Source organism: Nerophis ophidion, linkage group LG27 (assembly GCF_033978795.1).
Source record: "Nerophis ophidion isolate RoL-2023_Sa linkage group LG27, RoL_Noph_v1.0, whole genome shotgun sequence".
Lineage (NCBI taxonomy): Eukaryota > Metazoa > Chordata > Actinopteri > Syngnathiformes > Syngnathidae > Nerophis > Nerophis ophidion.
Window position 1 is genome coordinate 29,101,694 of NC_084637.1, and position 14,975 is coordinate 29,116,668.

The window sequence follows — 14,975 nt, forward strand, 5'->3', positions numbered from 1 at the left end:
TTGAGCAGTTTTGACTCTCGTTTATGTTGCAATAAAGTTTTGTCTCAGGACGGATCGCTTTCCAGCTGCTCCTTTCCACTACTCGCTCACGGTCCGCTCTTTCAGCCGCCGCCGTCGTCCTCGTCCTTGTCCGTTGCTCTTCGATCGCTGCTGCGGACTCTCCTCCTTCTGCCTTGATCTTTCCTCCTTCTCCCTTTTTATACAGTGTGAGGAGATAAGTCAATTGTGTCCTGGTGTGAGAGCCACGCACCTAATCTCGCTAATAGCGTCGCTCCCGGCACGCTCGGTCATCGTCTCCGCCTCCTCTCCACCATCTTGGGGCGGGCTACAGCATGCCCTGCCGCTCTGTCGGACCTTCGGCTCCGCCTCCGCCTCTTCACATGGACATTTTACTTATTTTCCAATCACTTGTAAGGCTTGACTATTGGGAACAAAACTAAACAACTTTGATAAAGTTGCAATCAATAGTACTGAAAGGTCTTTATTGAAAAGCAATGATCATGCATATTTCATAAAGCACTAACGCGGGCTACAAATAAGGTTTGTGTAGCTCGGTGACACCGATATCAGCTACGTTTTGCTGGGAATACGTGACATTAATTTATTCCAATAACAAAGTTCTATAAATATTTTTTGGAACATAGCATCACCCGGGGAAAGGTGCACACACCGCGTACAATTAATTACAGTCTTATCTCCATCTTGTCTTAACCACAGAAGGCCATTCGTTTTATTGTCTTGGAGTGTGCATAGTTTGCCCGAGGGTACCGATGGGATTGCGGGACCAATATGCATACCATTAGAACACACTTGGAAGACCCTTAAAGAGGAAGTGAAAATCATGCTATGTACTTTCTACTTCTACCAGATACAATATGTTTATCCACATGAAATGGATGCAAGCCATGCATATAATTAGGGACAGAATGTCCCTTTGGGACAGAGGACCCTACTTAATTTCTAGCGTTTTATTCTTTCTTTCTTTCTTTCTCACTTTCTTTCTTTATTATTATTCCACAGCTATGAGCTGTTATTTGAACCCCTTAATATGCTTTAAACTCACCAAATTTGACACACACATCAGGACTGGCAAACATTGCAATTTAATTAAAAAACCTAACCCCAAAACTAGAAATGCACTTTAACGCCCCATAGGAAGAATGCACAGACACAACTGCCTGTAACTTACAATAGGAATGTTGTAGCGACATGACATGAAACAAACACCTCAATGTAGGTCTCACTTAGACCTAGATTTCAAACATTGACCTCATTCAGCCAAAATCAACAGGAAGTTTGCAATTCCCCCTTCAAAACAAAAGTTTTTTTTAAAAACACTCACCTTTGCCTCTTTGAGCTGTAATTTGACCCCCTTAACATGCTTCAAAATTCACCAAACTAGACACACACATCAGGACTTGCAAAAGTTGCAATCTAATCAAAAAACCTAACCATAACACTCAAAATTGTGCTCTAGCGCTCCTTAGGAATAAAATACAGACAAAACTGCTCCTAGGAAGAAAACACAGACAAAACTGCCTGTAACTTCCAGTAGGAATGTTGAAGTGACATGAAACAAAAAAACCTCTATATAGGTCCCACTTAGCACTAGATTTCATACAGTAACTTCCTTCAGCAAAAATCAACAGGAAGTTTGCAATTTCCCCTTCAAAACAAAAGTTTTTTTTAAAAAAACACTCACCTTTGCCTCTTTGAGATGTAATTTGACCCCCTTAACATGCTTCAAAATTCACTAAACTGGACACACACATCAGGACTTGCAAAAGTTGCGATCTAATCAAAAACCCTAACCATAACACTCAAAATTGCGCGGTAGCGCTTCCTAGGAATAAAACACAGACACAACTGCTCCTAGGAAAAAATACAGACAAAACTGCCTGTAACGTCAGTAGGAATGTTTTAGCGACATGAAACAAACACCTCTATGTAGGTCTCATTTAGATCTAGATTTAAAACACTGACCTCCTTCAGCAAAAATCAACCAGAAGTTTGCAATTCCCCCTTCAAAACAAAAGTTTTTTTAAAAACACTCACCTTTGCCTCTTTGAGCTGTAATTCGACCCTCTTAAAATTCTTCAAAACTCACAAAAATGCACACACACATCAGGTCTTGCAAAAGTTGCGATCTAATCAAAAAACCTAACCCTAAAACTCAAAATTGCGCTCTAGCGCTCCTTAGGAATAAAATACAGACAAAACTGCTCCTAGGAAAAAATACAAACAACACTGTCTGTAACTTCCAGTAGGAATGTCAAAGCGACATGAAACGAAAACCTCTATGTAGGTCTCACTTAGACCTAGATTTCATACAGTAACTTCCTTCAGCAAAAATAAACAGGAAGTTTGCAATTCCCCCTTCAAAACAAAAGTTTTTTTTTTTTAAAACACTCACCTTTGCCTCTTTGAGCTGTAATTTGACCCCCTTAACATGCTTCAAAATTCACCAAACTGGACACACACATCAGGACTTGCAAAAGCTGCGATCTAATCAAAAACCCTAACCCCAAAACTCAAAATTGCGCTCTAGCGCTTCCTAAAAATAAAACACAGACAAAACTGCTTCTAGGAAGAAAACACAGACAAAACTGCTTGTAACTTCCAGTAGGAATGTTGTAGCGACATGAAACAAAAACCTCTATGTAGGTCTCACTTAGAACTAGATTTCATACAATAACTTCCTTCAGCAAAAATCAACAGGAAGTTTGCAATTCCCCCTTCAAAACAAAAGTGTTTTTAAAAACACTCACCTTTGCCTCTTTGAGCTGTAATTTGACCCCCTTAATATGCTTCAAAATTCACCAAACTGGACACACACATCAGAACTTGCAAAAGTTGCGATCTAATCAAAAACCCTAACCCCAAAACTTAAAATTGCGCTCTAGCGGTCCCTAGAAATAAAACACAAACAAAACTGCTCCTAGGAAGAAAACACAGACAAAACTGCCTGTAACTTCCAGTAGGAATGTTGTAGCGACATGAAACAAAAACCGCTATGTAGGTCTCACTTAGACCTAGATTTCATACGGTAATAGTAATTTCCTTCAGCAAAAATCAACCGGAAGTTTGCAATTCCCCCTTCAAAACAAAAGTTTTTTAAAAACACTCACCTTTGCCTCTTTGAGCTGTAATTTGACCCCCTTAAAATTCTTCAAAACTCACAAAAATGCACACACACATCAGGTCTTGCAAAAGTTGCGATCTAATCAAAAAACCTAACCCTAAAACTCAAAATTGCGCTCTAGCGCTCCTTAGGAATAAAATACAGACAAAACTGCTCCTAGGAAAAAATACAAACAACACTGTCTGTAACTTCCAGTAGGAATGTCAAAGCGACATGAAACGAAAACCTCTATGTAGGTCTCACTTAGACCTAGATTTCATACAGTAACTTCCTTCAGCAAAAATAAACAGGAAGTTTGCAATTCCCCCTTCAAAACAAACGTTTTTTTTAAAAAAACACTCACCTTTGCCTCTTTGAGCTGTAATTTGACCCCCTTAACATGCTTCAAAATTCACCAAACTGGACACACACATCAGGACTTGCAAAAGCTGCGATCTAATCAAAAACCCTAACCCCAAAACTCAAAATTGCGCTCTAGCGCTTCCTAAAAGTAAAACACAGACAAATCTGCTTCTAGGAAGAAAACACAGACAAAACTGCTTGTAACTTCCAGTAGGAATGTTGTAGCGACATGAAACAAAAACCTCTAAGTAGGTCTCACTTAGAACTAGATTTCATACAATAACTTCCTTCAGCAAAAATCAACAGGAAGTTTGCAATTCCCCCTTCAAAACAAAAGTGTTTTTAAAAACACTCACCTTTGCCTCTTTGAGCTGTAATTTGACCCCCTTAATATGCTTCAAAATTCACCAAACTGGACACACACATCAGGACTTGCAAAAGTTGCGATCTAATCAAAAACCCTAACCCCAAAACTTAAAATTGCGCTCTAGCGGTCCCTAGAAATAAAACACAAACAAAACTGCTCCTAGGAAGATAACACAGACAAAACTGCCTGTAACTTCCAGTAGGAATGTTGTAGCGACATGAAACAAAAACCGCTATGTAGGTCTCACTTAGACCTAGATTTCATACGGTAATAGTAATTTCCTTCAGCAAAAATCAACCGGAAGTTTGCAATTCCCCCTTCAAAACAAAAGTTTTTTAAAAACACTCACCTTTGCCTCTTTGAGCTGTAATTTGACCCCCTTAACATGCTTCAAAACTCACCAAACTGGCCACACACATCAGGACTTGCAAAAGTTGCGATTTAATCAAAAACCTAAACCCAAAACTCAAAATTGTGCTCTAGTGCTCCCTAGGAATAAAACACAGACAAAACTGCTCCTAGGAAAAAATACAGACAAAACTGCCTGTAACTTCCAGTAGGAATGTCAAAGCAACATGAAACAAAAACTTCTATGTAGGTCTCACTTAGACCTAGATTTCATACAGTAATCTCCTACAGCAAAAATCAACAGGAAGTTTGCAATTCCCCCTTCAAAACAATTTAAAAAAAAAAAACACTCACCTTTGCCTCTTTGAGCTGTAATTTGACCCCCTTAACATACTTCAAAACTCACCAAACTGGACACACACATCAGAACTTGCAAAAGTTGCGATCTAATCAAAAAAAAAACTTACCCTAAAACTCAAAATTGCGCTCTAGCGCTCCTTAGGAATAAAACACTGACAACACTGTTACTAGGAAAAAATACAGACAAAACTGCCTGTAACTTCCAGTAGGAATGTTGAAGTGACATGAAACAAAAACCTCTATGTAGGTCTCACTTAGACCTAGATTTCATACACTGACCCCCTTCAGCAAAAATCAACAGGAAGTTTGCAATTCCCCCTTTCAAAAAAAAATGTTGGACAAAAACCCTCATCTTTGCCTCTTTGAGCTGTAATTTGACACCTTTAACATGCTTCAAAATTCACCAAACTGGACACACACATTAGGACTTGCAAAAGTTGCGATCTAATAAAAAAAACCTAAACCCAAAACTCAAAATTGCGCTCTAGCGCTCCCTAGGAGTAAAACACAGACACAACTGCTCCTAGGAAGAAAACACAGACAAAACTGCCAGTAACTTCCAGTAGGAATGTCGAAGCGACATGGAACAAAAACCTCTATGTAGGTCTGACTTAGACCTAGATTTCATACAGTAATAGTAATTTCCTTCAGCAAAAATCAACAGGAAGTTTGTAATTCCCCCTTCAAAACAAAAGTTTGGTAAAAACACTCACCTTTGCCTGTTTGAGCTGTAATTTGACCCCATTAACATGCTTCAAAACTCACCAAACTGGACACACACATTGGACTTGCAAAAGTTGCGATCTAATCAAAAAACCTAACCACAAAACTCAAAATTGCGCTCTAGCGGTCCCTAGAAATAAAACACAGACAAAACTGCTCCTAGGAAGAAAACACAGACAAAACTGCCTGTAACTTCCAGTAGGAATGTTGAAGTGACATGAAACAAAAACTTCTATGTAGGTCTCACTTAGACCTAGATTTAAAACACTGACCTCCTTCAGCAAAAATTAACAGGACGTTTGTAATTCCCCCTTCAAAACAAACGTTTGGTAAAAACACTCACCTTTGCCTCTTTGAGCTGTAATTTGACCCCCTTAACATGCTTCAAAACTCACCAAACTGGACACACACATTGGACTTGCAAAAGTTGCGATCTAATCAAAAAACCTAACCCCAAAACTCAAAATTGCGCTCTAGCGCTCCCTAGGAATAAAACACACACAAAACTGCTCCTAGGAAGAAAACACAGACAAAACTGCCTGTAACTTCCAGCAGGGATGTTGTAGAGACATGAAACCAAAAAACCTCTATATATGTCCCACTTAGAACTAGATTTCATACAGTAACCTCCTTTAGCAAAAATCAACCAGAAGTTTGCAATTCCCCCTTCAAAACAAAAAATTTTTAAAAACACTCACCTTTGCCTCTTTGAGCTGTAATTCGACCCTCTTAAAATTCTTCAAAACTCACCAAACTGGACACACACATCAGGACTTGCAAAAGTTGCGATCTAATAAAAAACCTAACCCTAAAACTCAAAATTGCGCTCTAGTGCTCCCTAGGAATAAAACACACACAAAACTGCTCCTAGGAAGAAAACACGAACAAAACTGCTCGTAACTTCCAGCAGGGATGTTGTAGAGACATGAAACAAAAACCTCTATGTAGGTCTCACTTAGACTTATATTTCATATATTGACAACTCCCAGCAAAAATCAACAGGAAGTTTGCAATTCCCCCTTCAAAACCAAAGTTTTGTAAAAAACGGTCACATTTTTCAAACATTATCTCCTCTGAGCACGTTTGTTGTGTCGGCTTAAAAATACCACAGGAGAGAGATTGAACCCTTCTGATTAAAAGTTGATGAAATAGTTTTTATTTCTGCTACGGTTTTGATTTTATCAGCCTTCAAAGAAGCGCTGTGCTGAAAACAATTTCAAAGATGAGTGTGCAGACACAGTGACGGAGACGTTTTTTTTTTTTATTTTATTTCCATATCTTCTGCTGAAGGTGCTCACGCACCAAAATTTGTGAGGGATGTTTGCAATTCCCCCTTCAAAACATTTTTTTTTTAAAAACACTCACCTTGGCCTCTTTGAGCTGTAATTTGACCCTCTTAACATTCTTCAAAACTCACCAAACTGGACACACACATCAGGACTTGCAAAAGTTGCGATCTAATAAAAAACCTAACCCTAAAACTCAAAATTGCGCTCTAGTGCTCCCTAGGAATAAAACACACACACAACTGCTCCTAGGAAGAAAACACGGACAAAACTGCTCGTAACTTCCAGCAGGGATGTTGTAAAGACATGAAACCAAAACCCCTATGTAGGTCTCACTTAGACTTACATTTCATATATTGACAACTCCCAGCAAAAATCAACAGGAAGTTTGCAATTCCCCCTTCAAAACCAAAGTTTTGTAAAAAACGGTCACATTTTTCAAACATTATCTCCTCTGAGCACATTTGTTGTGTCGGCTTAAAAATACCACAGGAGAGAGATTGAACCCTGCTGATTGAAAGTTGATGAAAGAGTTTTTATTTCTGCTACGGTTTTGATTTTATCAGCCTTCAAAGAAGAGCTGTGCTGAAAACGATTCCAAAGATGAGTGTGCAGACACAGTGACGGAGACGTTTTTTTTTAATTGTATTTCCGTATCGTCTGCTGCAGGTGCGCACGCACCAACATTTGTTAGGGAGGGACTGTGATTGTCTATATCAAGATGGCTGCCAGATGCTGTAGCTAAATATATATATATATATGTACAAGGTCAAAAACTATGAAAATACTTAACTTAACAATAAGCTCACTTTGCACCGTCAGTTCCGGAACCAACTGGCCAGAATTAACGAGGGACGACCGCATGTCTAAAAGTGGATTGAAGCAACACCGGCCACTAAAAGTACCTTCTGTATTTACAAGCTTCCCGTTGGGATGTTGCAGCGGGCACACTGGAGGATAAGTCGCAGAGAAGTGTTTGTCTTTACGCGTGAGCACGCGTCTCGCTTACCTTCATGCTCGCCTGCCTCAACGCCCCTCACTGCTGACCTTGGTCTGCACAGACAGGACACACGCTCTCCTCCCTTTTGTCATCCTGGCTAAATGTTTCCAGCACAGAATGGCAAGTCCTGTTGATATCAGGAACATTTTGGGGCCATCTGACACAGAGTTATTTTTTTTATTTGCACACAGTGCCAGGAATGTTTTATGTAATCTTGTGTAAAGGTGACGCGGTGCGCTATGAACATTTCAATAAATACTTTTTTTTTTTACCTTCCCTGTCTGTACTTTTTGTGTCCTTAGAAACCTTGAGAAGTTCACATTTGCACTACAATTTATTTTATATATATATATATATATATATATATATATATATATATATATATATATATATATATATATATATATATATATATATATATATATATACACACACATACATATACCTCTACACACATATACAATATACATACATACATATATATATATATATATATATATATATATATATATATATATATATATATATATATATATATATATATATATATGTATATGTACACATAGATACATACGTATATATACACATGGGGCTGTTTTGCTCGGTTGGTAGAGTGGCCGTGCCAGCAACGTGAGGGTTGCAGGTTTGATTCCCGCTTCCGCCATCCTAGTCACTGCCGTTGTGTCCTTGGGCAAGACACTTTACCCACCTGCTCCCAGTGCCACCCACACTGGTTTGAATGTAACTTAGATATTGGGTTTCACTATGTTAAAGCGCTTTGAGTCACTAGAGAAAAAGCGCTATATAAATAGATTCACTTCACATACATATATATATATATATATATATATATATATATATATATATATATATATATATATATATATATATATACACACTATATATATATATATATATGTACACACACATACGTATATATACACATGGGGCGGTTTAGCTCGGTTGGTAGAGTGGCCGTGCCAGCAACTTGAGGGTTGCAGGTTCGATTCCCGCTTCCGCCATCCTAGTCACTGCCGTTGTGTCCTTGGGCAAGACACTTTACCCACCTGCTTCCAGTGCCACCCACACTGGTTTGAATGTAACTTAGATATTGGGTTTCACTATGTAAAGCGCTTTGAGTCACTAGAGAAAAAGCGCTATATAAATATAATTCACTTCACTTCACTTACATATATCTATATATATATATAGATATATGTATATATATGTATATATATAGACAATGGATGGATGTATATACATATATATATATATATATATATATATATATATATATATATATATATATATATATACATACATACACACTATATTACAGCTGTATAGTCACATAAATAAGAACAATCTTGCATAATGCACTTTTGTCCTAATGCATTGCTCTGTTGAAAGGATTTCCTCTCATGACCTTGGATTACTTTCTCCTGCCTGTTTGTTTTACAGGCCATATTTTATGGATGGATGAAACTTTATTGTCATCGCAATATAAAAAAAAAAAAAAAGCCCAACGCAATTACATTTTCAGTACAAACCCGTCCAAGAACAGACATATAGTGGAGAGAACAGGAACACTGATCGAGTCCCCACATAGGCGGCCATCCGTAAAAAAGGTAGAAAAAATGACAAACATGAGAGGAGGAGAAAAAACAAGTTTTAAACTAAACTTCTGGGGGGAATGAGGTTTTAGTTAGATATCGGGGGGGAAACCCTCAAGCAAATCACATAGGCAAGACAGCTTCTCATTCAATGCATTTTCTTTATTTTCATGACTATTTACATTGTCGATCGTCACATCAAAACTATAAATGAACACATGTGAAGTTATGTATTGAACAAACTTGTTTTGGCTTGTTTTAAGTGTTTGTCGGCTCTTTTTGCAGTGCTCTCCAAACTCGAAACAATGGAATTGATCAATTGGCCTCTCAATGAAATTGACAAGATCTCGAGTTTGGGGGAAACCTGCCTGTCCTGACGGAACGGTCGGGAGGCTTGGGAGAAGCCGAGCGTTGCGTACCTGGCGACCGCTTCAGGTAAGAAAGGCGCCATTTTCATTTTCTCAAACACATTACAAACACCAGGTCTCAGCTCTGTTAGTTTTCATTTTTTCAACTATTTTTTGGAACCTTGGAGACATCATGCCTCGTCGGTGTGTTGTCGGAGGGTGTAACAACACTAACAGGGAGAGATTCAAGTTGCACCACTGGCCCGAAGATGCTAAAGTGGCAAGAAATCTGCCGCCAGACCCCCATTGAATGTGCCAGAGTGTCTGCACATTTTACCGGCGATGTTAAGACAGACATGGCACAGAGATGTATGGATAACCTGCAGATGCATTTGCAACGATAAAGTCAACAAAATCACAAAGGTGAGTTTTGTTGATGATGACTTATGTGCTAATCAGACATATTTGGTCGCGGCGTGACTGCCAGCTAATCGATGCTAACATGCTATTTAGGCTATGGTTGTATGTACATTTGAAACTATATTACGTTTCCTTCCACCCACATTTAATGCAAACAAACACTTACCAATCGACGGATTTAAGTTGCTCCAGTATCACAAGATGCCAAAGTCCTGATCATTTGGTCCGCACATTTTACCGGCGATGCTAACGCAGCTATTCGGCCATGCTATGGCTATAAATAGCGTCAATAGCTATTCACTCAATAGTTTCAGTTTCTTCTTCAATACTTTCATACTCCAACCATCTGTTTCAAAACATGCGTAATCTGTTGAATCGCTTAAGTCTCTAAAATTTGAGTTTGAATCCGAGCTAATGTTGCTATGTCTTGCTGTGGTATTCCCATTGTTTGTTTACATTGGCAGCACTGTGTGACGTCACAGGGAAATGAACAGTGGCTTCGAGAGAGCGAAAATAAGGCACTTTAAAGCTTTATTTAGGGATATTCCGGGACCGGTAAAATTTTGAAAAAAACTTCAAATAATACAACAAGCTACTGGGAACTGATTTTTATTGTTTTTAACCCTTTTGAAATTGTGATAATGTTCCCCTTTAAGGACGTTGAAGATATCTACCTATTCGGAATCGTGATGGCAAGACATCTCCTGATTGGGTGTATCAACATATTAGAAGATTCTGCAATTCATTCAGTGTACCCCAAAACTGCCACAACTGATTGGAAGGTGCGGGCAGAGGTGTGAGCACTCTTGACTTTTGTAATTTTGGACAAAAATCACAGACTAGACAACATCTTGGAGACGCCATCTGCTCTGCATGGCAATTTACAAACCAGAAATACACAATTAGAGTGAAACACAAACATTCCAATTTGGATTGTTTTCCCTGGCTGCATGCAACCTGGCAAGGTCGTTCCTTTAAGATAACTCCAAAAGGACATGGCAGGGAAGACGCAACTAACTCCTTCCCTGTCTTTCATGGATGTAAACCTGCTGTGACCGATTAGCTGTTATTGCGTTTGCGAGAGCACCAAGGTGGTGAGAGCCAGGCTCACACACACGCATCTATGAGGAATACACACTGTTGCAAGTCTTGAGTTGTGTGTCGTAAAATGGACAGTAAAGGCCAAAAGTTTGGACACACCTTCTCATTCAATGAGTTTTCTTTACTTTCATGACTATTTACATTGTAGATTGTCACTTTTGGTAGATGCATGTGTGTGTGTGTGTGTGAGTGTGAGCCTGGCTCTCGCCACCTTGGTGCTTTTGCAAACGCAGTAACACAGCCAGTCGTTCCAACAAAAGTCTAAAAACAGGGTTGCGTCTTCGCTGCACTACCCTTTTAGGGTAATCTCGAAGTAACAACCTTGCCAGGTCGCATGCAGCAAGGGAAAACAATCTTAATTGGAATGGTTGTGTTTGAGGGATCAAACTCTTCATCATACTTTGCCATGCAGAGCAGACGGCGTCTCCAAGATGTTGTCTAGTTTGTAATTTTGTCCAAAATCACAAAAGTCTAAGTGCTCACACCCTTACCCGCACCCTCTGATCAGTTTCAAGTTACCTATATTGCCTGCCAGCATTTTCCAATTTGTCGATACACCTGAGCAAAGCTTACTCCAATCATGAAATGTCTTGTATCACGATCCTGAATAGGTAGTGTGACAGTATCTAGCGTCGTCGTGCGGGTTCAATGGACCACCCAGGAAGGACATGCTTTTGAGCAGGTTTGACTTCTTTATTTTTCAATAAAGCTTGTCTGCGGTCAGGTCGCTTTTCAGCTCCTGTCTCCACTGCTCGTTCCCGGCCTGATTTTCAGCTGCCGTCGTCGCCGTCCTCGTCTCTCGCATGCAGCCAAGGTAAGCAATCTAAATTGGAATGGTTGTGTTTGAGCAAGCGAAAATTAATTTAAAACTTTTCACTCTTCATCATACTTTGCCATGCAGAGCAGACGGAGTCTCCAAGATCTTGTCTAGTTATAATTTTGTCCAAAATCACAAAAGTCTAAGTGCTCACACCCTTACCCGCACCCTATGATCAGTTTCAAGGTACATATATTGGCTGCCAGCATCTTCCAATTTGTTGATACACCTGAGCAAAGCTTACTCCAATAATGAGATGTCTTGTATCACAATACTGAATAGGTAGTGTGACAGTATCTTGCTGTCGTCGTGCGGGTTCAATGGACCACCCAGGAAGGACATTCTTTTGAGCAGGTTTGACTTCTTTATTTTTCCATAAAGCTTGTCTGCGGTCGGGTCGCTTTTCAGCTCCTTTCTCCACTGCTCGTTCCCGGACTGCTTTTCAACTGCCGTCCTCGTCTCTCGCGTCTTGTTTGCTCTTTGCTCTCTAGCCATTGCTGCGGACACTCCACCTCCTTCTGCCCCGATCTCTCCTCCTTCTCCCCTTTTATACAGCGTGAGGAGATAAGTTAATTGTGTGCCGGTGTGCGAGCCACGCACCTGCTCTTCCGCCTCCTTGCTGCCATCTTGGGCAGGGCTCAAGCGTGCCCTGCCCCGCCGTCGGACCGTCGGCTCCGCCTCTCCACAGTAGATATCGTCAATGTCCTGAAGCTGTCGCCAAGTACGCAACGCAACGGTCAGAGAGGTTCCCCCGAACTTGAGATCTTGTCAATTTCATTGAGAGACCAATTCATCAATTTCATTGTTATGTAAGGGAGAGGCGGAGGGAAAGTGTCCATCTTCGATTAGTGCCAGAGAGAATACAATTTTATTTGAATTGACTGCAAAGAACAAACCTCAATGTTAATATTAAGAGCCCTGAATCATAGTGTTGAAGTATAAACCAAACCAATTGAAACCAAGACTTTGATGCTTTTAGACCAAGTCAAAAAGTCCAAACAATTCAGTGGCCAAGTTTTCAGAAATCCTAATAAATGCCACTATACCTACCTATATATATATATATATATATATATATATATATATATATATATAAACTTGGCCACTGAATTGTTTGGACTTTTTGACTTGGTCTAAAAGCATCAAAGTCTTGGTTTCAATTGGTTTGGTTTATACTTCAACACTATGACTGTATATACATATATATTTATATATATATATATATATATATATATATATATATGTATATATATATATATATGTATATATATATATATATATATGTATATATATATGTATATAACAGAGCACAACAGATTGTCTGCATTATCTATGTGATTATTTTAGCAGTTCTTACTTGTGCGCGGACACATTTTTATCGATAAAAATGCTGATTTTCCTGCCCACCATACTTTAGATTGTTAAAAAGACTGAGGATTCAAGCTGTCAGAGATAAATCAGATAAAATGAGCCAAACAGACTTGCGGGCTAATCTGACATCATCAGGACACCAGTGAAAAATAGGGATGTTCCGATCAGGGTTTCATGCTGACGATTCCGATCATCCATGGGTTGGATCTCAATCACAAGGAAAACTGTATTTTCTTATCATCTGTATTCATCGTGAGTGTGATTGTAACAGTTGTAACACAATTTTGGAACCAGTATTCCCCTCTATGACCTACAATTGTTGGAGCAACACAAAAGGTAAACAACATAAACTATCCACTCTTTTAAATCCTTTGGTTTTTGCCCTTCAAGTCCTCATGTGTGCTATAAAGTATTCACTAAATGAAAATAAAGAGGAAAAAAAAAAGCCATTTGTCAACAACACCCAGAAACGCCGCCGGCTTCACTGGGCCTTACCTCACCTTAGATGGACTGATGAAAAGTGGAAAAGTATTCTGGGGTCTGACGTTCCCGCTAAGACCCTTTTTGTTTTTGCTAGCTTCCATGTTAAGCTTCTTTTATTTTCTAGTTCCCATGCTAGCTCCCTTAGTTTGTTATCCGCCTCGTGCGCGCTTTTGGTTGTACCCCTTTGGTTTTTTCTTGTTCTAATATTTATATTAAATCATGTTTTCTCATTCAATGCCTGCCTCCTTCTCTGCATCTTGGGGTTTGTCACAAACTAACTCTGACAAAAAAAACAACCTAAAATAAGTATATTCTCACTATTAAAAAGTGCACTTTTCTTGGTAAAAAAAAGAGAACTTTTTGCTCAATATATTGAAAAATATTCTTAAATTAAGCAAATGCTAATGCCATTATCTTGACATAATGACATTTTTTTTTCTCGTTTTTTTTTTTTACTTTAAAAAAGTAGTTTTATACTTATGAGTGTTGATGACACAGCTTTGCAACAGTTGATATTCTAGTTTCAAGCATGTTTTACTCAATATAGGTCATCAAATCTCAGCAACAAGCTGGAATATCTCACTGAGATCATTTAGGACCAAAACCCTTAAAACAAGTAAAACACTCTAACATAAAATCTGCTTAGTGAGCAGAATTATCTTTTCAGACAGAAATAAGCAAATATCACCCTTATTTGAGATATTTAATCTTACTTATATTTCAGTTTTTGCAGCGCACAACATGCTCACTGCAAAAAGTCAGTCTTCAAAAACAAGAAAAAAAAATACAAAAATGTGGGGTATTTTACATCAACTAAGCAACATTAAAGAACATATGGCTTGTCAAGACTTTCCAAAACAAGTAAAATTAGCTCACCTCAATGAACCCAAAAATACCTTCAAATAAGTATATTCTCACTAATAACAACTGTACTACTATATGAGTATGTATTTATATTGTTTCATTGAAAATAAAACAGCAAAATCCATTTGGCTGTCATCTGTTTTAATTATGAGACACAATTGTGTCAAAGTCATGATTTTTCTTTCATGCTTGAAATAGGAAATTATTACTTTAAAAAAAGTAGTTTTATACTTGTGAGTGTTGACGACACAGTTGATATTCTAGTTTCAAGCATGTTTTACTCAATATAGGTCATAACATCTCAGCAACAAGCTGTAATATTTTACTGAGATTATCCAGGACCAACACCCTTAAAACAAGTAAAACACTCTAACATAAAATCTGCTTAGTG